We start from the raw sequence: 26,383 nt of genomic DNA, 5'->3' as shown, positions 1-26,383 counted from the left end.
ATGTCTTAAAATTGTTAGGTGTCTGTTTTTTTGCGTAGATTCTCCAAAAAAAAATTGCTTAAACATAACTGATCAATCTTTATTATTTGGCCAAAAAAGCACTACAACTAATTTTTTCCATTACTTAAAAAATTCAGTGTATTCCATGTACCTATTAACACAAATAGATAGTTTGTATTATTGTTTGTATCTCAAATTCTTGAAGATTGCTGAATGCGGAAGAAATTTGACAAGTTTGACTTAAGTTCGACCGATTCGAACCAGTCGTACTTTGTCCGATGAGTTGCCGAATATGCTTCTTTAATTAAAAGATATTTTTTCTTATGGGTTGAAGATTTGTGGAGATGAAGAATTGTTAAACAAGGTATAATAATTCTTATTCAAATGAGGAATGCGTGACGACTCTATTACTAGATGTGAAGTTGACTGAAAAAGGTAGAGAAGAAACAAGGGTTTGGAGAGTTTTGTGAAAAGAAACAAGGGTTGAACATTTAGTTGTATATATATTTTCTTCTTAATTTATAATCCTAAAAATTTTTCTTCCCGTGTTCATAGGTAAAGAGGATTGGTTGAATCACGTTTAAAATATCGTGTGTTATGATTGACTATTATGATTACTGTGGGATGATTACCGTGTGTTTGTCAAATAATTATTTATACATGTGTACTTAATCGCTGAACAAGTTAAATTATTATGTATTGTGCTTCACTGATTGTTTCTCATACGTGTGAGAAACTGTGGTTACAATGTATGTAACTGATTGAGAGGAAAGAAAAAAATTATAATGTTTGACTGGAGGGTTGGAATTTATTTGTGTCCTCATATTCCATATCCTCATATCATGTGGTTGGCTCAGATCATTTCTACCTCATCCTATTTCCAAACGTACAATACGTGAGCTATCAGGAATTCACATTTTAAAAAAAAAGAAAGAAAAGTGTCAGCTATCGGTAGACGACGAGGTCTTCCCTCTCCCCCTATATATATATCTCTCTCTCTCCCTTCAAGAAAAATATTACCATTAACTGTTCCCTCTCTCTTTGATACCACAAGTCTTTCCGCTCTCTATCCCTTTCAAAACAAAAATATGTATGGTGCGATTTTATTTTATTTTATATAGTATTAAAATATTTCTTATTTAAAATTATAATAATAATATAATATGATTTGACATTTTCATAATAAAATATCATTTACAAATATATTTTTTATTTTTTTTCAAGACACTCTTGCACCAATACTTTTTAATTTCTTCTGCATGTATGTGTCGTCTTCCATGCCAGCCAGTAGGTCTTCCTTGTCTCTCTCTTCAACCATCAAGTCTTTGTCGACCAACTGTGCACTCTCTCTCTCTTCAACCATCAAGTCTTTGTCGACCAACTGTGCAACTATATATATATATGTCATTTGAGTTACATTAATTAGCTCAATTATTCAACAGTCCACTTGTCTCTGGATTCTCTCCTATCCATGCCATTTTAGCATTGGGTTAATTTCATCATCTCATTTTTAGCTCTACCTACTTTACAATACCCTAAATTTTCAAATGTGGAAAAACACTCGATCGATCTAGCTCCTTCCTCTTGAATTTACATATTAGCATCTCGATCAGAACATGTTCTTCTTACGATGTCGTCTTACTTGTTCAGTTATTGTATTAATTTGCTTGGCCACTGTTGCATCTGGAGCTGCTCTTCCAACAGATGAAGGTGTGTGTGTGTATATATATATATATATATATATATATATATATTTATATGTTATTGATCATATATATATTTCTGTGTATAAGATTTATAAGTAATTGGAACGTATATAAAAGCATTTGTGTTATGCTAAAATATTTCTTGTTCAAAATCATAATAGTAAAACAATACGATCCGACATTTTTATAATAAAATATTATTTCTAAACATATTTTTTTTTTTTTTTTTTAAAACACTCCTACTCCAATACTTTTTTTTTCAAAACATTCTATTTTTATTTTAATCAAAAACAAAACGCCATGTTAGACGGTCACGTGGGGTATCAACCTTCCCAGGGTCTTCACTCTCTTTATCACACTCTCTCTCTCTCTCTCTTCAAGAAATATATCTCTCTATCTCTATCTCTCTCTCTGTTACCATTAAGTCTTCCCTCTCTCTTCAAGACAAGTATTACCACTAAGTCTTCCCTCCCTCTCTTCGGGAAAAGTATTACCACTCTGGAAATATAATAATATATGTCTCTTACTTGCATTAATTAGCTCAATTATATATTGAACATCTTATGCCACTTCTCTCTCGTATAACCCATTTTAGCATTTGGTTCATTTCTTCATCTCATTTTTAGCTCAAATTAAGTACCTACTTAATTTACCAGAACATGTTCTTCTCACCAGGAGGTCGTCTTACTTCTTCAGTTATTGTATTAATTTGCTTGGCCACTTTTGCATCTGGCCAAGCTACTCTTCAAAAAGAAGAAGGTATGTGTGTATGTGTGCGTGTGGTTGTTAGAGTTCTTTCATTTAGATTTTGATAAACTTCAAAATAGTAAAGGTTTGATATATATGGTATATGTGTGTGTTACTGATCATATATATATATTTCTGTGTGCATAAGATTTATAAATAATTGGAGCATTTGTGTTTTACATTTTTGCAGTGGATTTATTGAAAGAAATAGCAAAGACGCTTGGAAAGACTGATTGGAATTTCAGTGTAGATCCATGCAGTGCAGAAGAAAGTTGGATTACCCAAAATTCAGTTGAAGGTTTTGAGAATAATGTCACCTGTAATTGCTCCTTCTCCAATGCCACCGTCTGCCATGTTGTTGTCATGTAACTCTCTCTCTCTCTCTCTCTCCACATGTTCGTCTAATCTTATCCTTTTTCATTTATCCTTTTATTAATTATGAAATGCGTATTCAGTGACACTCTCTCTCAGATTTAATCAAATGTCAGATAAAAATATCTTTTAAAAATTACTATCACTCAGTGACACTCTTCACATTTGATCAAATATTACATAAAAATATCTTTTAAAAATTATTATCAAAAATTATTATCACTTACATCCAATTTTATTTTTTCGTCACTGATATCATTAAAATAATGTGAAAAAACCATTTTACTACTAATTTTTTAATATTTTTTATTTCAAAATATCAACAATCTAAAATGTGTTACTCTCACCTGTACCCATCTCTCTCTCTCTCTCTCTCTCTCTCTCTCGTATCTGGAACTTCCAATTTGAAGACCTGCAAAATTCTTAAGTCGTTCACTGATTGTTTTTTTCTCCTTAATTTTGTTTATTTTTCATTTTTGAAAATTTGGAGGAACCAAAGTGGATTTTAAGCATAGTTTCTTGACCAATCGAGAGGTACTTTCTTGAAAGTTAACATGCTTTTATATATATATATATATATATATTCTCCAAATTATTCTTGGTGTGACCAATTAGTTGTAATCTAGAAGTGCATAAATAAGGAGAGATTCTGGAGAAATTGATATTTATATTCCAAAATCTAAGCATTCCACTCCAAACATCTTTAAAAAATGAACAAAAATCACATGCGTGTCCATGTGTTAGTTCATACATGTATCTATATATATATATATATATATATATATAAAAGTATATGTATGGGGAACTTGGTTTCTTCAATTTTAGAGAAGGAGACAATAATCAAACTATTGGGTCAGTTTGATTTTTAAAAAAACAACTATTGGGTGAGTCAAAATTTGAGCTATCAACTGCTTATTTTCTTAATTGGCCATATTGATGTGCTCGAGTCCGTTGAGCTCGCGAAGCGCCTTGTTGATTTTGAGATAATGAATAGGAAAATGCTTGATTGATTGATGTTACCTGCTATCTTTGAACCCTCTTATTGATGCGAAAATCCTCACGACTTGGAATGATGACGTTTAACTGTAAAATAAAAGGATGTCATCTCGAACGGCACCGGTGGGGTGCCAGCCGATAACCCTCCGACGATTAAGTTAGTACTTGTAATCGTATCACATAATAATTATGTATATTCTCTCTAGGGGTGTTTTCTCATGTACCTTCTTTAATAGTTTGGTGCCTTATTTATGGCTATCAATTAGAATCAAATTCGTTCCGCCGATGTCGATGGTTGAGGTCTCCCTTATCATCCGCTTGTGTGAGATAAGAAGAGATCCGTTTGTTGTCAGATTTGTCGGGGGTATGATTTACTCCTTTAACTTCCTCAAATTGTGCCAAGATTATCTTTACTCTGTTGAACCACGTCATATTTCATTATCCTTGATAATGAAATATTATCAGTCTTATCCAATGGAAATATTGTTCCTATCAGTTGTCTCCCATTCCCAAGTTTGCTCGTCTAACTTGGGAATGTGATTTTTATTTTTATTTTTTTTTATTTTTTTTTGCGGGAACAGTATCCCCGAGTACTATTCCCGCGGGGTACTGTCCACATGAACAATAACCATTTTTTTTTCTTTTTTTTTTTCCTAACCTTGGGTACTCTGTCATCGGGTAGTATTCCCTTGGGTACTCTTTCCTGGGGTAATTTTCCCTTGGGTAATATTTTTAGTACCCTTGAATACTCTTCCCTTGGATATTATTTTTGGTACCCTTAGGTAACCTTCCTTTGGGTATTATTTTCAGTGTTCTTGGGTAATCTTCCCTTGGGTACTATTTTTGGTACCTTTGGGTAATCTTCCCTTGGGTACTCTGTCCCTGGGTATTATATTTGGTACCCTTGGGTACTCTGCCCCTAGGTATTATATTTGATACTATTTTTGGTACCCTTGGGTAATTTTCCCTTAGGTACTATTTTTAGTACCCTTAGGTATTATATTTGGTACCCTTGGGTACTCTGCCCCTGGGTACTATTTTTGGTACCCTTGGGTAATTTTCCCTTTGGTACTATTTTTGGTTCCCTTGGGTACTCTGCCCCTGGGTACTATTTTTGGTACCCTTAGGTACTCTGCCCCTAGGTACTATTTTTGGTACCCTTGGATACTTTTCCCCTTGGTACTATTTTCGGTACCCTTGGGTATTCTGCCTATGGATACTATTTTCGGTACCCTTGGGTATTCTGCCTATGGGTTCTATTTTTGGTACCCTTGGGTATTCTGACCCTGGGTACTATTTTTGGTACTCTTGGGTACTTTTCCCCTGGGTACTATTTTTGGTACCCTTGGGCATTCTGCCCCTGGGTACTACCCTTGGGTACTTTACCCCTAGGTACTATTTTTGGTACCATTGGGTACTCTTTCCCTGGGTACTATTTTTTATACCCTTGGGTATTTTGACCCTGGGTACTATTTTTGGTACCCTTGGGTACTCTTCTCCTGAGTACTATTTTTGGTACCCTTGGGTTCTCTTCTCCTGGGTACTATTTTTGGTACCCTTGGGTATTCTGCCCCTGGGTACTATTTTTGGTACCCTTGGTTACTCTGCCCCTGTGTACTATTTTTAGTACCCTTGGGTACTCTTCCCTTGGTAAGGGAATAAATTGTACGAGCTTACTCAGGTCGTCACTCCTTTAATAAGGGAATTAAATTTTATGAGCTTTACTCAACTCGTTCATTTAGTAAGGAATTTTTATTTACTATACCTTTTAGTATATGGATATTGATTACGTGATTCATTCAGCTTGGATCCTTATAGTACAGGACACTTATTTTCTATCATTTATAATACGGGGATATTAATTACGGGATTCATTCAGCCTGGGTTCTTGTAGTACAAAACACTTATTTACTATCCCTTATAATACGGAGATATTAATTACGGGATTCATTCAGCCCGAATCCTTGTAGTACAGGACAGTTATTTACTATCCCTTATAGTACGGGGATATTGATTATGGGATTCATTCAGCCCGGATCCTTTTAATACAGGACACTCATTATCATCCCTTGTATCCCTTTAGTAAGGGAATTAGATTTTTGTCAAGCGTCGAGAATGCCAAGTTCTACTGAGCTAAGCATGCTTAATGATTACTTTATTGCCCCTTTTAATAAGGGAAGTGGATTTGTTCGAGCATTGTGAGCTCTCCCTTTAATAAGGAAGTAGTTAACCCGTCGTCTCTTTACCGAGAGAAAAAGATGAAGTTGACCCTTCATTCCTTTATAGGGAAAGAGGTGCAGTCTGAAGGAGGGTGACCCCTTCAATACGAGAGGTAATCGTCTAGTAAATGAAGGAAGCTTTAATTATATACGACACCGCGATGATAAAACCTACTTCCTTTAATATGTAGATCGACGATTAATATCGTGTGACCCACTATTCTGCACCTGATGGTGGGATCTTGGGTGATTACCCATTCAATAGACGTTTATACAGCGGTTGAGATGCCTGGTACTGCAACAATTTACAGTTGTCTAAAAATATTAAACTGTGTTAGAAATGATTACTGAAAATTAACCTGTCATGGATTATCAAAAGGTCTGCATAATCTGAAGTTGATAGGCAATTCCTGCAAAGGAAGAGAGGTGACGACTGTCGTCTGGTAGGTGGAGGCTTGATGTCCAGCGATTGGCGTGATAGGGGCGTGGTACCCAACGGTTGACAGATGATGGTCTGGTGGCCAGTACCTCGTTGGGTCCAATAACCGCCCTTCACTTAGGAACCTCCTTGAAAATACAGACCTCATGGGATCTGGATGGACGTTAGACCTCCTTGGACCTGAAGGCCTCGATACATTCTTAGGTGTAGAAGGCCACCCTGATTGCAAGAACGGACGGAGTAACAAGACTCCGTTGCTAGAGACATCCTCAGTAGTAGAGGCTTTACTAGTAGGTAGAGACCCCCTTGTTGGTAGTGATCTTCTTAATGGGTGGAGACCTACCCATTTATGTAGGTGCAGGAGGACCAGGCCTTAGTCTTCAACGATCGGGCCTTGGTAATTGGCTGCTACCCGATATGAGATAGAGTCTGGTCTTAGACGACCAAACCTCAGTAGTGAGGGGACCAAGCATCGCTAGATGGAAAACACCACATTAGACTGCCTGGGTCGACATGCCAAATTTTGATTATTGTCATCGTACACTGGATGGCATCACGCAACCCACCATTCTGCCCCCAGTATAATGGACGAGTAATCATGATGTAGAGACCCGTTTTTATATAAGAACATGGAAACCCGTTGTCAACTGATGACTTTGGGATGGTTTCTATGATCGGAAACTTTCGCCTTGCCGTCCGAGCCAAGTCGCGTCAGGATTATTATTTCTTCAGAGAACTAATCGTTCACACAGACTGCGCCAACTGTTGATGCGAAAATCCTCGCGACTCGGAACGACGGCGTTTACCTGCAAAATAAAAAGACGTCATTTCTAATGGCACCGGTAGGGTGCCAGCCGAGGACCCTCCGACGATCAAGTTAGTACTTGTAATCGTATCACATAATAATTATGTATATTCTCTCTAGGGGTGTTTTCTCATGTACCTTCTTTAATGGCTTGGTACCCTATTTATGGCTGTCGATTGGAATCAAATTCGTTCCGCCGATGTCAATGGTTGAGGTCTCCCTTATCATCCGCTTGTGTGAAATAAGAAGAGATCCGTTTGTTGCCAGATTTGTTGGGGGTATGATTTACTCCTTTGACTTCCTCAAATTGTGTCAAGGTTATCCTTACCCTGTTAAACAACGTCATATTTCATTATCCTTGATAATGAAATATTATCAATCTTATCAAATGGAAATATTTTCCCTATCACCTGTAGTGGCCATTCATCCGAAAGCGATGAAGAAAATTACTTTTGGGTGCAACAATCTTCTTTGCTAGATTTAAGCAAACCATATAATAATGACGTCACAGGATCTTTGCAGCAATTGAGAAAGATGAAGAAAAATTCTTTGTTAACACACAATTTGAGCAATGTTACAGGCTCTTTGCAGCATATATATAAGGCAGGGTTGATGTTAACTGTGGTTGTAAATTGGGGCTAGATTGGCCTGGCCCAACCTAGCCCTGTTCCAACCCAACCCTAGTTGGGTTGGATCAGCTGAAATTTTACCCAAAATGAGTTATTTCTCTAACCCAGTCCGAATATTTTGAACGAATTGAGTAGATTTCACGACTCAATTTTTTTATTTTTTTATTTACAAATATACAAATTACATTTTTCATATCCATATTTATAAACATTAAAATTTTTTAAATGGGTGGGGGTGGTTGGAAAATTTGAAAAAATTTCTATTTAAAAAAACTTATAATTAACCTGGGAATAAGATTTAAAAAACTTCCATTTAAAAAAAAAAAGTATGTGGGTGCCACCCATACTTTAGTTAAGGCGTAAAGTAACATTATATTCATGTGGGCTCAACCTAAACCATTTTTAAGGGATATTTTTTTCCTGAATATATATATATATATTAAAGGGATATTTTCATCTGAGGTTCTTAACCATGTTAATATTTTATTTAAATTTTAGCATATTCTTTTCTTGCAAATAATTCATACACCACCCTAATAATTCTGAGAGGTTAAATTTTTACTGGTGAAGATACTACTAAACTATTATTCATATTAATCATTTATATTATTTTCTTGCAAAAAAAAATAACTAAAAGTTCAAGGCTGCATTCCCTGCTCCTTCCGTACAAAATTTTGTGGTGTTTCAAATCTACTTCAATTAGTAGATTACTAAGTTTTATATATTTTTTCTCGAAAGTTTAAGTTTTAAATTTAGATTTATGCTTTTGTAGTAAAAAATTCTCCCTGTTGTCTAGTATTGGATTTTTTTTTTTCTTAAATTGTACATAGTGTTATTATTTTAACCCCGTCATTCTGAATCTAAACCAGACATAATCTTCAAATAAATTAAATTTTTATTAGCAGAAAAAAAATGGAGAGATTTCATTGGACAGGGTAAATTTTTTAATATTATTATTATTATTTTCGTGATTATAGGTATAATTTAATGATAGGTAGTTGTAGCATCCAGAAGCCCTCAATCCTGACCGTAGGATCCACCTACCCAAGACCATTGACTGTACTATTGGAAAAAAAAAAAAAAAAAAAGGTTTTGGGTTGGGCTCGGGTTCAACCCGAACATGGATCAACCGGAGCCCAACCCGAACATCGTTTAACCCAATCCGATTTGAACCTAATTTGTGAATTTGAAAGCCCAAGTTCCAAAAATTTTGCGTTAGGTTCGGGTTAGGCCGCCCAAGTTGCACCCCTGGCAAGTGAGGGGAGAGGGATATATATATATATATGGGTAAAGTGCAATAAACCCCCCTCAACTATACCTCAATAAGCACAAAACCTCCTTAAATTTCTAAAGTAGCATTTAACCGCCCTCAACTTAGGTGTTTGGTGGCAATTTACCCAATCCGACCACCGGCAAATTTTTTTGCCGTTAAATTGAGTCCCTGAATCCCATATCTATATACCCTATAAAAGTGTATTCAATTTATAATATTTATATACATTTTAAAAAGTTATTTTTCGTTAAAAGAAAAGCTAAGTGACATTTGGTTAACACCTCTTTAAACCATTGCGTATTAAAAAGTATAATGATAATTTTAGAAGTCATCAATTGTTAAGATGCCTCTTGTCAAGAGTTGTCTACGGTCTATATATAAGTAGAGAGTCCTATATTTTAAGATTTCATAAGGAAAAAAAAAAAAAAAATGATGTTCTTTTCTCCCTGCAAAAATGTTATTCTTAGTCTATAAAAGTTGCTGTTAGAATTGTTGGAGTCATGAGATTTGGGTGTTGCCCAACTCTTCCTTTGAAACGATTCACAGGTTTTTCTTTCTTTTCTTACTTTCCTTTACATTGTTATGCCCAATTTTAATCTAAGAAATAAATGTTTATGTTAAAATAGTTTTACAAAATTATCTACGTTAATACGGTTTTTTTTTAGCCGTTAAGATGTTATGTTTTTCGTCTATATATGGCTACAAAATCCCATATTTTAAGATTTTAGGGTGAAAAAAATAAAAAAGACTGCAAAAAATTGCTCATAAAATTAATTTGTACTAACCGTTATTCCGTTAATCTAAATTATCACTCTAATTAAATTATTTTCTATTTGTATACATTTTTATTAATTTAATACTAACTTAAATAAGTTTACGTCAATTATCAAATGAAATTATGACACAATCGTTCATGCAAATAATACAACCTTTCACAAAGGAAATAAATGTCGGATAAAACAATTAAAACATTAATTGTCCAACATTTTCAATACAACAACTGAACCTAAATGATCATGAAGTAAATAACAACATTAACATGATATCAACAAATGAGTCATTAGAAAAAGCTGCATCATCATTCGGTAAAATTCAACAAAAAATATTAAATATCAATTCAAAATGATTTTGCTGGTAAAAAGAGTCATTGTAATTAAATAAAATTTTAAGTTATTTTTATTAGTTTGTCAATGTTTCCATGATTTCTTCTTTTATTTTTTGTTTTGAAAGATTTAAAATTGAAGTCAATTTTATTTTATTTTGAGATATAATAATATATTAAATACCAATTAATTATTCAATATGTATTTTTATTTACGTGCATTGCACATGGTCATTTTCTAGTTCAAATTAAATGACCATGCAACCCTTATCATACAAAAATACCATACTACCCTTATATTATACAAATTGTTACCCATTCAACCCAAAATCCCTAATTCCTCTCTATCCACTTCACCCAATTTTCTCTCTCTTCTCTATCTCCATTGAAAACCAAGCAGAGCTTCATCTCCACACCAAACCGAGAGCAGCGTCTACACCATCAACTTCGGCGATAGCCTTGATTGGAATACTATAGTGATTTTTGTGTCGTCGTGAAAGAATATGACCAGGTCGTTTTTTTGACCTGGTTCTTGTCGTGGATGGTAGCGACCTTTGGGTTGCTACATGTTGGAGGATGGGTCGCTATTGTAGCGACCCAACAAGCTATAGTGGACAGCGACTTTTATCCATGGGATATACCAAGTCGTCGCCAAAGTCTTGGTTGAAGGAGAATAAGGTACCGATCAACGTGATCTAAGATAGAAGGGTCGCTGCTAAAATGAGACGATCATCACCTGAGAATTTCAGTGACCCAAATCGGAAAAGGTTTAGAATAATGACCAACTGTCCGGTGAAGTTCAGTCCAAACCTGAGAGTTTCATTTCAGAACGGGAAAGTCATAGCTCAATCCGGTGAGTTACAGTACAGACCCAACCCTTAAATTGAAATTTGAATTTCGATTTTTTGAATTTCAGCAAAACCCAATCACAAAACTCCATCAATAACTTTGTGGCTGATTACCAAGCAAACCCATTTGAAAATTCCATAACCCCATCATCACCAAACACATATAATTATCAGAACCTTAATTGAAACCATTGCCACTACAGCAATCACGTCGGCGGGTCTCGCCATCGAAACACCACACAACATTCTCACAGCCATCGCCGTCGTCGTTCATCAGGCCTTTTATCATAGTTGGTTAAGCCTTTACCGTTGTTGCTACTGGACTGATTCCTACTGTGGCCATCAAAATATGTCACTATCATATTCCTCGCCAACTATTTGCTGTCGTCGAATTTATTGGTTGTCGCCGCTGTTTCGCCTTCCTCAATCTGCTAGGAGAATTTAGTTGGGTTAACCCTTCTATTTCACACTATATACATATGTGTGTGTGTGTGTGTGTGTGGCTTGTATTATCTTATACAACTGATTTTTATTTTAAGTTACATGAGCTGTCACCGTATAATTGGTTATTAAATTTATTTAATTTCATGTAAGTTGCTGAAGGAAACGGTGGCCTTTTTAGAGGGGGGTTATTTGTAGTTGAAGGGAGTTAGTTGCACTTGGGATATAATTGAGGAGAGTTTATTGCACTTTACCCTATATATATATATATATATATATATATATATATATAAGAAACAATAAAGATACACACACACACACACACACATGTATATATATAATTGTAAATTTATAAAATATTTTGGGATATTTTGGTCTTTTAATCTAATTCATTATGGTTAATGAGTTCTTTTGACAAAGTCAAAGGGTATTTATGTCATTTTACATGGTGTCACAGCCCAGATGCAGATAATTGTTGGGGGTGCGAGTGAAAGATGGAACAAACGATTGTAGCTTGACTGATAGTAATTTTTGAAAGATGTTTTAATGTGATATTTGGTCAAACTTGAGGTGGTGTCAATGAAATTAATCTTATTGTTTTTTTTTTTTATCTTTAACACATTAAATTTTAAAATTTTCAGATATAATATCGTTAGAAAAAAGGAAAAAAGAAACTAAGAATTTCTAAAATAAAAAATAGTAAGAACTCTATAACTCTTAGGTTAGTTCTCATCATGTTTTTTCAAAAGGAAATATTTTTGAATATATATATATATATATATATATATATATATATATATATATACACACTAGTAAAAGGTACGTACGATACACGTTATAAATGTTTTGTAACTTATCGAATTTTTCTTTTCATATATTTTTTTATTATTTTATAGAAATTATTTTATTTTATTTATATATTTTTTTGTCTAATTAGATTTTCTTTTATTAAAAAATTCATAATAAATAGATAAATACAAAGGTCATATGTGATAGAGTTCTATTTTAAAATTAATTAATAATTTTTTTATATTAAAAAATAAATACTGAAATGCTAAAACTCTTTACACTTTTATACTTTATTTATATGTATTATTATATTATTATATATTTTCTTTAAATATATCATTGTCTAATGTGATAGAGTTTTATAGAAAATAAAATAGATAATTTCTGTAGAGTTTTATAAAATAATTTTTCATTTATGATAGAGTTTTATAAAAATTATTTTATTTTCTTTAAATATATCCTTATTTAATTAGATTTTTTTATTAAAAAACTAATAATAAATAGATAAATACAGGTTATATAGAGCTTTAAAGAAAATAAAATAGTTAATTTATGCTAGAGTTTAGGTAATTTGTGTTAGTGTTTTATAGAAACTCTTTTAATATATCATTTTTTAATGTGATAGAGTGTTATTGAAAATAAAATACATAATTTGTGGTAAAATTTTATAAAAATTATTTATTTTCTTTAAATATATATATACCCTTGTCTAATTAGATTTTCTTTTATTAAAAAACTGTAATTTGTGTTAGAGTTTTAGAAAAATTATTTTATTTTTTATATTAATTAATAAATATTTTTTATATTAATAATTCTTGTCTAATTAGATTTTCTTTAATTAAAAAATTTATAATAAATAGATAAACCGGTAATTTCTGTTAAATTTTTAGATAAACTCCTTTAAAATTTTATTTTATTTTCTTTAAATATATTCTTGTCTAATTAGATTTTCTTTTATTAAAAAACTCATAATAAATATATAAATACAGGTTACATGTGATTAGAGTTTTAAATAAAATAAAATAGGTAATTTGTGATAGAGTTTTATAAAAATTATTTTATTTTCTGTAAATATATTCATAATAAATAGATAAATAAATGTTAGTTAGGATAGAGTTTTGTAGAAAATAAAATAGCTAATTTATGGTAGAGTTTTATAGAAATTATTTTATTTTCTTTAAATATATTCTGCTCTAATTAGATTTTACTTTATTAAAAAACTCATAATAAATATATAATGTGATAGAGTTTTATAGAAAATAAAACCGCTAATTTATGGTAAATTTTATAGAAATTATTTTATTTTCTTTAAATATATTATTGTTTAAATATATTTTCTTTTATTAAAAAAATACATAATAAATAGATAAATAGGTAATATGGGTTAGAGTAAATCTTTTAATTTTTTTTATATTTATTAATAAATAATTTTTTATATTAATAATTCTTGTCTAATTAGATTTCCTTTTATTCAAAAAAACTCAAAATAAAAGATAATTTATGGTAGGGTTTTAGAAAAAATATTTTATTTTTTATATTAAATAATAAATATTTTTTATATTAATAATTCTTGTCTAATTAGATTTTCTTTCATTAAAAAAACTCATAATAAATAAATAAATAGGTAATTTGTGTTAAATTTTTATATAGAAATTCTTTTTAAGTCAATTAAGAAATATTTTTTTTATATTAATAATTCTTGTCTAATTAGATTTCTTTTATTAAAAAACTCATAATAAATAGATAAATAGGTAAATTGTGCTATAGTTTTATAGAAATTCTTTTAAGACATCTTTTTTTATATCAATTAATAAATATTTTTTTATATTAATAATACTCGTATAATTAGATTTCCTTTTATTAAAAAAACTCATAATAATAAATAGATAAATAGGTAATTTGTGTTAGAATTTTTTAGAAACTCTTTAAATATATCTTTGTCTAATATGATAAAGTTTTATTGAAAAAAAAATAAGTAATTTGTGATAGAATTTTATATAAATTATTTTATTTTCTATAAATATATTCTTGTCTAATTAGATATCTTTTTATTAAAAAATTATAATAGAAGGTAATTTTTTTGTAGAATTTTGGGAAAATTATTTTATTTTATATATCAATTAATACTTTTTTTATATTAATAATTCTTGCCAAATTAGATTTTCTTTTATTTTAACTCAAAATAATAAATAGATAAATAGGTAATTTGTGTTTGAGTTTTATACAAACTTTTTAAATATATCTCTGTTTAATGTGATAGAGTTTTATTGAAAATTAAATGGGATTTAAAGAAATTATTTTATTTTCTTTAAATATATCCTTGTCTAATTAAATTTTCTTTTTATTAAAAAACTGATAATAAAAGATAATTTGTGTCAGAGTTTTAGGGAAATTATTTTATTTTCTATATCAATTAATAAATATTTTTTATATTATATAATTTTTTGTCTAATTAGATTTTTTTAATTAAAAAATTTATAATAAATAGGTAATTTGTGTTAGAGTTTTATAGAAACTCTTTATATATATATATATATATATTTTTTTTTTTTGATGACCCAAAACTCCCCTAGGTAGGACCCTTCTGCCCCACTCCAAAGGCACCAAACTGAGGATACTATAGCCGGCTCCACAACTACAGTAGCAAGTTAGTCGAGGGTGATAAAGGAAGTGGCAAGGCTCGAACCTGGGTGGATTGGGTGCTTAGGCCAACACTCTACCATCTTATTCAAGCCCCCAGAGGCTCTTTAAATATATCCTTGTCTAATGTGTTTTATTAAAAATAAAATAAGTTAAATATATCCTTGTCTAATTAGATTTCTTTTTATTAAAAAAACTCATAATAAAAGTTAATTTGTGTTAGAGTTTTTGAGAAATTATTTTATTTTACCTATTTAATTTTAATTGGTAATTGATTTGTATCAAAGTTAACATATTTGAAATTGAATTATCAATAACACTCCTTTTAATATTTAATGTAATATATTAATGTTTTATTACTTAAAAAAAAGTTTCCACTACCAACCTTATCACGAGGATGTTAAAAAAAAAAAAAAAAAAAAAAGTATGTGGATAATATGTGGTGAATTAATTATTTATGCACCAATTGATTTATTTCAATATTTTATGCACCAATTGATTTATTAAATATTTTATAATAATAATTAATTTATTAATTTATAAAAATTGAGTACAATCCTCTAATGTATTCTTTGCATATGAAGCAAATAATTTATAATTTATTAATTTATAAAAATTGAGTACAATCTTCTGATCTAGATCCTACGTACAATTTTAGATGTGTTTGTTACTCTTCGTCTTTAGATTTCTGCCCGTTAGATTTCTAGAATTCTCAATTTCTGTACCATTCCTCCTTCCTTAATGCCTCTATTTATAGGCTTCTTGGATTAATAGGATAATGACATGTGTCCTCTCTTGATAAAGATATAATCATAACTGAGATCTAAATGTCATTTATTATTTATAATAATAGTATAGATATAGATATAGATTTTGTGTTACAGTTTTATAGAAACTCTTTTAATAATAAGATATAGATTTTATGTTACAATTTTATAGAAACTATTTTAATAATAGTATAGATTTATTAGGGAATTTGTAATTTGAATTTATAGAAAATCTTTTAATAATAGTATAAATTTATTAGGTAATTTGTAATTTGAATTTTATTAAGTAATTTGAAATTCAACAAATAGATAAATAGGTAATTTGAATTTTATTAAGTAATTTGAAAGTCGTGATTTGTTTTATTAGATAATTTTTTTTAGAAACAAATAGATAAATAGGTAATTTGAATTTTATTACTTAATTTTTAGAGTTTTATATCAATTAATAAATATTTTTTTATATTAATAAATAAATATTGAAATACTGAAACACTGAAACACATTTAATAATAATATAGATATATATATATAGATATGAATATATTTATTGGTGTTCAACTGCGGCTTCCTATTGAGCAGGAAGTGACCCATTTTTTCAATTAATTAAAATTAATTATTCATGAAATATAATTTCTAGCTTTAAAGACGGTTTTTTCATTGGTTGAAATACAAGTTCATTGACTAATAAAAATAAAAATTAGCAGTTTTCTAATTGACTTTGGATGGTTGAAATATAAGTTCTTAAAGTAAAATTAATCATTCATGAATGCTATGGAGAATGAGTAGAGGTATAATGAGTAAAAGATCCCATGGACTTATAACCAGTATAACTAGTACCAGCGATGAAATCAATCCAGTTCTCCAAATAAATAAATAAAAAAAGAAAAGAAAAGGATTTATGTAATTTTAATGGCTTCCATTTATAGTGTCTTCAAATGTCATTCTAAATATTTATGTAATTTTAATGGCTTTCATTTTAATTCTTAGATGTTTTTTTTTTTTTTTTTTTTTTTTTTTTTTTCCTTGAGAGAGTGTCTATTTTGGTCAATTTACGTATTTAAAGGTTAAAAAAAAAAAAAAAAAAAAAAAAAAAGAAGGTAAATTTCCCGCAACATTCAAATGAAATGCTTACGTGTTTAGTATCAAATTAAATTCTAAGGGTTCGTTTGGTTAGGTAGAACTAGCAAGAAAAGAAAAGAATCGGAAAATATTTAAATTTTTTGTGCGTTTGTTTAGGATGAAACGGAAAATTTTCAGGAAACTAGATTATCGCAAGTAACTAATTTTCTTTAAAATGATTCCTGTATAAAACACGCCAAAATTTTTATTTCTTGAAAAAGTTGTTAAGTTATATTTTAAATTCCTATTATACCTACAATTTTTTTAATCTATTTTTATTGCTTTATTCTTTTTTTCCCTCTTTTTTTTTTTTTTTTTCTTCTGTGTTTTTTTTTCCTTCCAAATACGTATATATATATATAACATATTATGGTGGATATTTTTTAAGTGCATTATATTAATTTTCAATATATGTATATACATATCAACTAGGTTTTTGAATTTTGATACTAGAGTTATTATAAATTTTATGAAATATATACGTTCCTTAAAAAGAATAATACAAAATATTTTTATAGTTATATAATTCTAGTCTCAAGAACTTGGTTGTTATATGTAAAATTCGATTGGTTTTTGTTATTCTAATATAAAAAAATATCTAGTGGAACAATCCTAATCTTATTCGATTTCATCAAAATCCTTACAATTACTATATAAATTGTAAGGTCCGAATCATATATATATAAATATTTTTTAGTAAAGAAATTCCGGTGACTTGGTGTCTTACACAAGTTCAGAATATTATTATCAACAACAAAATTTGATGCATGAATTAATTTTACTCAAATTTATTTATATTTTTAGTATTTAAAATTATAAGGGTAATTTTGACAAGTACAATCATTTTCTTTTCTCTTTCATTCTATCCAAACTAACAACAAAATATTTTGTCACAACTTTCTTTAAAAAATTTTATTCTAACCAAATGCACTATGAAAACTTAATTTTCTTTTTCTTCACTTCACTAATTTTCACTTTCACTTTCCACCATCTATTTCCATTTAACCAAACAACCCTAAGATTAGGATTAAGAGTGAGGATACTACACCCTCTAACAATTATATATTTAATAATTACCAAAAAAATAGCCTGAAACCCAAACCTGCCCCTGCTGAGTTGTGGCCCTATCATTGACCAGTCAAAACCAGAGGGCTAGGGTTTGGGTGGGCCTGGAATCCCATATCACTCCATACTGGGCCAGATCGAGGCCGACCCATTGTCCATAGTCACTCCATATTTGGACCACAATTATTCTTGTGAGTGTAAAATATATATATATTTTAAATCTCCATTTTTGTTCAGTTACCTTTTTTTTTTTTTTTTTTTTTTTTTTTTTTTTTTAACGAAAAGGGCAAAAAATAAAAGAATTACTGAATTCTTTAGTTCATCATCTCTTATTATATATATATATATATATATATATATATATATATATATATTTGTTGAGACACTTAAAAAACTATCTAGACATCTACTCTTATTTTATAATATTTTAGCTATCATTTATACAAATCTAACATTTTTTTTACTCTCTCTCTCATTTCTTCTTCTTCTTCTTCTTCTTCTTCTTTTTTTTTTTTTTTTTTTTTTTTTTTTTTTTTTTTTTTTTTTTCGCGAGGTTCTCTTTAAAAAGATAATTTATTCAAAATCAAAAATATATAATTTTTTCAATAGTGAATTTATTTTTATCCAATCAAAACCAAATTAAAGATGAGAGAGAAAACAGTGTAAAGTTAATTTTAGAATTGCCATTTAAAAACATAATATTGACTTAAACTGGCGTTGAAACTTCGAAATACAGAGTTCTGAAAGGGCAGAGTCTTCAAGGCAAATTACCCCCCGAATTGGTGGGATTCCATCATCTCCAAGAATTGTGAGTTACCTTCAACCCCCAATTTTTTTTGGATCCCTGCAATCCCCTTATATTTTCGTCTTAATTACCCATTTAAATAAATACTCAATCTCAAATTATTGTACAGTGACCTTCCCCGTAGCTACCTTGACGGTACAATTCCTCCACAATGGGGTTCCATGCAACTATTGAACATGTATGTATACTATCAACTCCTCTCTCTCTCTATAATATATGTCTGTGTGTGTTACATATTGGAATTTTTCTTATTCTTACAATATATGACATGATGGTTAATTTTGTTGCAGGTCTTTCCTTGGAAACCGATTAACAGGTTCAATCCCAAAAGAATTTGGAAACATCACCACTCTCAAAGGCTTGTAAGATTTGGATATAACTCATTTCTTTCACATTTAGGTAAATGTGATAATAAATTATTCTCTTAATATGTTAATTTTGGTGGTTTTTAGAAGCCTCGAGTTCAATCAGCTTTCTGGAGGCATTCCTTCAGAGCTTGGCAGACTTCCTCTCATAGAGAGAATGTAAGACGCTTTCATCTGTTTTTAATTTTCTGGGGTTAGCTTTGAGTGAATGTGTACTTTATGATTGTGTGATTTAATTTAAATGAAATATACTTATGAAGGTTCAATTTGAAATTTGAGATCAATTGACCATTGGCTTATTTATTTATTTTCTTGAAGGTTTCTAAGCTCAAACAATTTCTCTGGGGAGCTTCCGGGAACATTTGCAGACCTGACCACTTTGAAGGACTTGTATGTATCTAAAATTGATTTATTTTTATTTTTTTATGTCTTGATGCTTATTTATTTCTTATTTTTAAAATCAATTGTTCAATTTATTCTTTTACACATTGCAGTAGGATTAGTGACAACAACTTTACAGGAAAGATTCCCAATTACATCGAAAACTGGACAAATCTCGAAAAATTGTGCGACTTTTACCTGTTTTAGTAATTTCAATTTTTCTTTGGAAGATGTTCTCTGTTTATCCATTCATTTAAACAAAATTATGATAGGGTGATTCAGGCTAGTGGTTTGGAGGGGCCAATTCCTTCTGGAATTTTTCTTTTGGAAAATCTGACTGACTTGTAAGTAAATTCTTCTTTTCAAAGATTTACCCATTTTATGTAAAAATAATATCTAATGTGTGTTTATTCTTCATTAAAATAAAAACAACCGCAGGAGAATCAGTGACTTGAGTGGAAGCGAAACAACTTTTCCACTTCGTAGTAATATGAAAAACATGAAGACACTGTACGTTGAAAGTTTCTATATTCTCTTATGGAACATATATTATTATTATCTTCCTGTGTTTTCAAGTGATATATATATATGTGTGTGTGTGTGTGTGTGTGTGTGTGTGTGTGTGTGTGATTGCATCGCAGAATATTAAGGAGCTGCAATATTATGGGACAGATACCTGATTATATTGGAGAAATGACAAAGTTGGAAACCTTGTTAGTGGAATTATACTTTTCTTTTCCATTCTCTATTTTCATGTATCTCTTATTTTCTTAATTAGCTTTTTGATCACATACTTATCTCTTGTTTCTCCTGATTTCTCTTGCAGAGACCTCAGCTTTAACAAACTAAGTGGAAAAATTCCAACAACCTTTGTTCCCTTATCATACATAAAGTACATGTAAGAAATTTGATTCTTAATTTTTTGGTTTTCTTCTTAAGGTCTTTCATGGTAATTTTTGCTAGCCTGGAATACCATTCTAGCTGATCCATTCACTTAAATTACCCTGAAAAACCATGGTTGAAACTTGAAACCAAGCACATGGCCAATACTGTCTTCACTTGCTAAGTTCATGTGACCTTCTAACAAAAGAAGCAATGGATGGATTAAATCAGGTTGTCTTCTGTATTTTCTTTTATTAAAAGGAGGATAATCTATGGGATTGATTTTTTTTTTCTTCTTCTTTGAGTTATTTAACCGGAAACTTATTAACTGGATCCATACCTGATTGGATGCCAAAAGAAGAATTCGCCATGTAAGTTCCTCTTAAAAGATCCTTTACATTAATATTGTCAGTGTTGCTATCTAGTGTATCATCAATGTACCTTTGCATTGTTTAAAATTAATACGCACAGACACCTTAACAAGGACTCAATCAGATGTATTCATTATTATTTATTTTAAATTTCTTTCAGTTAATCATCTAAAATGCATGAAACATAATTCGTATGCTCATTCTCATTAAAGAGGATCATAATATATGCAGTGATCTTTCATACAACAACTTTACTCAGATGTATTCATTATTATTTATTTTAAATTTCTTTCAGTTAATCATCTAAAATGCATGAAACATAATTCTTATTGTCATTCTGATTAAAGAGGATCATAATATATGCAGTGATCTTTCATACAACAACTTTACAATTGATCAATCAGGACCATCTCCAAAATGTCAATTAAATAACGTGTAAGATTACTTGCAAGTTCTTAAATCATTATTATTTTTCTTCAAACCAGCCTAACTTTTCACTGTGTTTATTTTCTTCAGAAACTTGTTCAGCAGCTCTTCAGCGGGCAACACATTGTAAATTTCTAAAGCATTAGAAGAATTTCCGTCATAAAATTCTCCATCATTTACATTACGTTACTGAGTACATGCTTCAGTTTATTATATTGTTATTACAAAAATTCTAATATGCGATAGTAATTTGTTCCTAATGCCACGTTGCTTTTTCAGTGGAATTGTTTCATGCATGAGAAGTGTTGTTTGTCCATGAAGTAAGTAAAAATGTCATCTGCTCTTTTAGATGGTTAGTGTCACAAAGTTCTTATTTTTATTCTTTATTTCTTATTATTTAATTTTGCTACAGCAAGGAAAGACTCATCTAGGTCACTTGTATTATCATACATCATAATAAATAAGTTTTCATCTCTCCAAGTCACCAAAAATCCCACGAGTGCAACCAAAGCCATGTTTTTTTTTTTTTTTTTTTTCTATTATTTTATTTTCTCTTTATTTGCTTTAATAATTTTAATTCAATCGTTGATGAGATTCTTTAATAAAAGATGTTGATTTTGAACATGCGCCAGTTGATCAACTAGGGCTATGTATTGTCCTGCCATGCACCAATAGTGAACAATAAACCTGTTTATGCAATTCTCACTTTTAAGAGAAATTTACTCTTTTTTCTTATTAAATCAAATTATTTCTCTTTCAAAGTTGTACATATGTTTAAGAGCAATTATACGTACATGATGTCACAATGCGTATCTGGACACCACTTGATAGATTAGTCTCAAAAGTTAGAGAGGTTTCAATTGAGTAGGTGGATAAATTTAGAAGGGGGAGTTTACTTTTTGTCTCTCTCTGTGCACGCGCGTGCTGGTGACTAACTTATTTTTTTGGTCTCAGTTCCATACTCTTCTCTCCATATAAATTGTGGAACCAGATATGAAGGTGATACAGAATCAGGTGGACCATCATTGTTCTTCAAGAGTAAAACGAACTGGGCATTTAGCAGCACTGGTCACTTCTTGGACAGCTCCGCCAATGAAAAGTCCTTTACTTTGGAAAGTGCTTCTAAACTCTATATGAAAAATCCCGAGTTGTACATGAAAGCAAGAATTTCTCCCCTCTCCCTGACTTACTATGGATTCTGTCTGCAAAATGGAAACTACACAGTAAGGCTTCACTTTGCAGAGATCATGTTTACTGACGACAAAAGCTATTTCAGCCTTGGAAGGCGCATATTTGACATTTACCTTCAGGTAGATTTTCACATTTTTTTTCTTATCAAGAATTGGTAGAAGAAGCCTATTTATCTGATACAGTTGCAATACTCATGATGTTAATGAGATGAGAGGCCGTTATCTATAAAATAAAAAGTGATCATCTACTAAAAGATTTTATTTTATTTTATCTACTTTGGGCCATTTAGATTTTTCATCTTCACCATACCAAATTCAAGATTTTCTTCTTCTTCTTCTTCTTCTTCTTCTTTGAAACAATTCAGTTTTTGGACTATAATTTGAGTTTCACCTGCTTCTAAATTAATATCAAACTGAAATCTAAACCCTTGTCACAGCATGTAATTGTATTTAATTAAATTTTGCAGCGAGAGCGGGTGCTGAAGGATTTCAATATTGAAAGTGAAGCGGGTGGTGTTGGTAAGGCAATCGTAAGAAATTTTCATGCAGCAGTCACTAATGATACGTTGGAAATCCGCTTCTACTGGGCTGGAAAAGGGACAATATCTATCCCTGTTAAAGGCGTATATGGTCCTCTAATTTCGGCTATTTTGGTGGATCCTGGTGAGTTGTATACTTTTAGTGAGGTTTCTATTCATCATATATGGTGTTAATGGTTGGGAACTGCCCCATACTTTTCACAATATGGTTTCAAGTTTACTTTCATATGTAACAGAGGAAATTGATTCACATGGTTAGAGACTACAGTACTGTTTTTTGAAAAAATAAATGGGAACTGAACTGGAATTTTCACGTTATCTATCACCGAGTCTTTTTTGGTTTTTATCTTAATATCATATACAACGTCTTTTTCTTTTTTTTTTCATTGTTGGCTGAATGTGTACAACTTCAGGAGATGACCTGAACTCGAAGTCCAAAGTATCAGTTTTTGGTGAAATTCCATTTTTTTTTTTTAATTAATTATTGAATTACCATTAGATAATGGAATGGTTTGCTATCTATATGTTCCTTCTGCAGCTCTTTTAGGACCCTTTGAAAATGCCAAACAGATCATCATACCAGTAAATATATTTTTATGTTCATGTTATTGTGAAATATTAACAATAAAAAGAGAATAAAATTCTCTTCATCTTTCTTCCTTTTTCTGTGCTTTTTTTCCCCTTTTCTTTTGGACTTCTTTGAAATATTATTAATGGCTGAATAATTTGTTTCCGCAAGCAGATTTTGTTCCATTATCAGAACATGGAAAAAGTTTATCAGGAGGCTCTGTGGCTGGAATTGTGGTTGCAGTTGCATTCATTACCTTCCTGTTTCTGGGAATCCTTTGGTGGAAAGGCTGCGTGCGACTAAATGATACAATGAATCAAGGTATTTGCAAACCATTTAGGCAAGCCCCTGATAATTATGAGAAATAGTAATTTTAAATATCATCACCATCACCATCACCATCACCATCACCATCATCATATTCTTCCTTTATGAGGAAGCTAAATGGCTTTGTTCGTTATGTTTTATAGATAGTTTTGTCATTATGAGTGCTGTGTAACGGTATATGGATGCCTCTGTACATTTCAACACTTTGAACAATAATTTTTTTATGAATTTTTTTTTGTTTGGATATTGGTCTGTTTAACACTTGGTGCTGCAGCAACGGCTTGGTTATCTAACTCAATTTCTTTATCTAACTCAATTTCTTTGACAGATCTGAAGGGTCTTGACCTACAGACTGGTTCATTTACCTTACGACAAATAAAAGCTGCCACAAACAATTTTGATGCTGCTAATAAGATTGGAGAGGGTGGTTTTGGCACTGTTTACAAGGTAGGATTACTTTCATTATCATTTTAATGTTTAAAGCTATAATAGTGATGCTCTTTCCTTATCAAAAACAAAAATAGTGATGTTCTTTCCTTAAAAAAGAAAATCTAATGCGAAAATCAATTTTTTTTTTGAAATGAAGGGACTTTTGTCAGACGGTACTACAATTGCTGTGAAGCAGCTTTCCTCCAAATCGAAGCAAGGAAACCGTGAATTTGTGAATGAAATAGGCATGATTTCTGCATTGCAACACCCTCATCTTGTAAAGCTCTATGGGTGCTGTATTGAAGAAAATCAATTGTTGCTAGTATACGAGTACATGGAAAATAACAGTCTTTTTCATGCTTTATTGGGTAAACTTAAAACACATGCTTTGCTTTATTGCTTTTGGTATCAGACCACAAATAGACTGACAGACATTATTTATACATGTATGCTTTAGCTGATTAGTTATGTTTATGTACTTGATGATTTGAAGGCCCAGAAGAATTCCAGTTGAAATTGTGTTGGCCAACTAGGCAAAAGATCTGCATTGGTATAGCTAGAGGTTTGGCTTATCTCCATGAAGAATCGAGACTAAGGATTGTCCATAGAGATATCAAGGCCACTAACGTGCTGCTTGATAAGGATCTCAACCCTAAGATATCTGATTTTGGTTTGGCCAAACTTGATGAAGAGGACAGTACCCACATAAGCACTCGGATTGTTGGAACTTAGTGAGTCACCTGCTCTAATTCATAGTCAGAGCCTACCGTTATTTTCACTCAGATTTCTTTACTCACATATATACTGATACCTTCTTAATGGGTGTGCCCTGTTGAAACGTACACCAAGTATTAGTTATATTTCATCTAGTAAGAACAACATTTTTGACAACATATATATCTCATAGAGAATGTGATACGATTTATGACTTTACAGCGGATATATGGCACCTGAATATGCAATGCGGGGTTACCTGAATGACAAAGCAGATGTTTATAGTTTTGGTGTTGTCACATTGGAAATTGTCAGTGGGAGGAATAACACCAGCTACCGTTCAAAGGAGGAATGCTTTAACCTTCTTGATTTGGTAATTTCATTTTCTTGCATCTATTGTTTCTACTTGTTTTTTATTGTCAATATATTTTAAGCCGTGTTTGTTGCTTAAACAAAGCAGATCAATAAAATGCTTCTAAAATAACTGGCCATTAACCTCGTGCATTGCAAGAAGTTTAATATTTCATTGTAACATATATTAGTTCTTCAAAGATGAATATCGCTTTGTACGAAACTGGCTGGCAGATAATTCACATTCATTTCATATCATGTGAAACTTTGGCTAAGTAGTATACTACTAAGTACTGAAATCACAATGATATGCTCTTTGTTCAACACTTGGAAATTTTATTTCATTTTCATTGAGACAGAGAGATTTGGTACCCTTTACTTCCAATCACAATGCTTACCCAATCATACTTGAATTCTAAGATAGCAATTTTATATTTTTCCTAGGCACTTGAATTGAAGGAGAATGGGGATCTGCTGGAGCTAGTCGATCCGAGGTTGGGACCAGACCTCAACAAAGAAGAGGTGTTGGGGATGATTAAGATAGCTCTGCTGTGTACTGATGTCACGCCAGCAGTTAGACCTACCATGTCTTCTGTGGTCAGCATGCTCGAAGGTAGAGCAATTACTCAGGAGTTGACTCCAAGTGCTCCTAATAGCGCCAAAAATGTCAAGGAAATGAAAGATGTGTTCCAACAAAGCCATGAAACTGACATGAGTAAAGAAAGCCTGATCAAAAGTATGTCAGCTGATGAGCAATGGACTGCCTCTTCCACATCTACCGCTGATCTCTACCTGGTCAATCTGAATTCTGATTATTTGTCTCGAGTCTTGACGCTGATTATCAACTTGTTTATCCTTACGCCATATGAACGCATAATGCTTCTGAAACATTGTATAAAAAAAAGATCCCATAGCAAAAGGGATTCATTTTTCTCTTAAAAGAGTGTTTGAATTGCATTAGTGAATCAGATATTGGTCCTTTGTTTTGGTCTTTTTGTTATTATTATGAATGGCAGCTGAGTGATCTTTTAAAATATATTTGTTCCTACCATCTAATTGACACTGCTTGTTTTTCCTT

General features: G+C 31.0%; 1 pseudogene; it reads left to right on the top strand.

Annotated features, from left to right (window-relative positions):
• Positions 1-1,412: 1,412 nt before the first annotated feature.
• Positions 1,413-26,341, top strand: LOC132307606 (probable leucine-rich repeat receptor-like serine/threonine-protein kinase At3g14840; annotated as a pseudogene).
• The last annotated feature ends 42 nt before the right edge of the window (positions 26,342-26,383 follow it).

Source organism: Cornus florida, unplaced genomic scaffold, assembly GCF_030987335.1.
Source record: "Cornus florida cultivar Cherokee Brave unplaced genomic scaffold, ASM3098733v1 CherokeeBrave_3.0.0_Hap2_Chr05, whole genome shotgun sequence".
NCBI classification, from domain to species: Eukaryota; Viridiplantae; Streptophyta; class Magnoliopsida; order Cornales; family Cornaceae; genus Cornus; species Cornus florida.
Note: the sequence above shows the minus strand (reverse complement) of the source record. Positions and strands in the feature narration are given on the sequence as shown.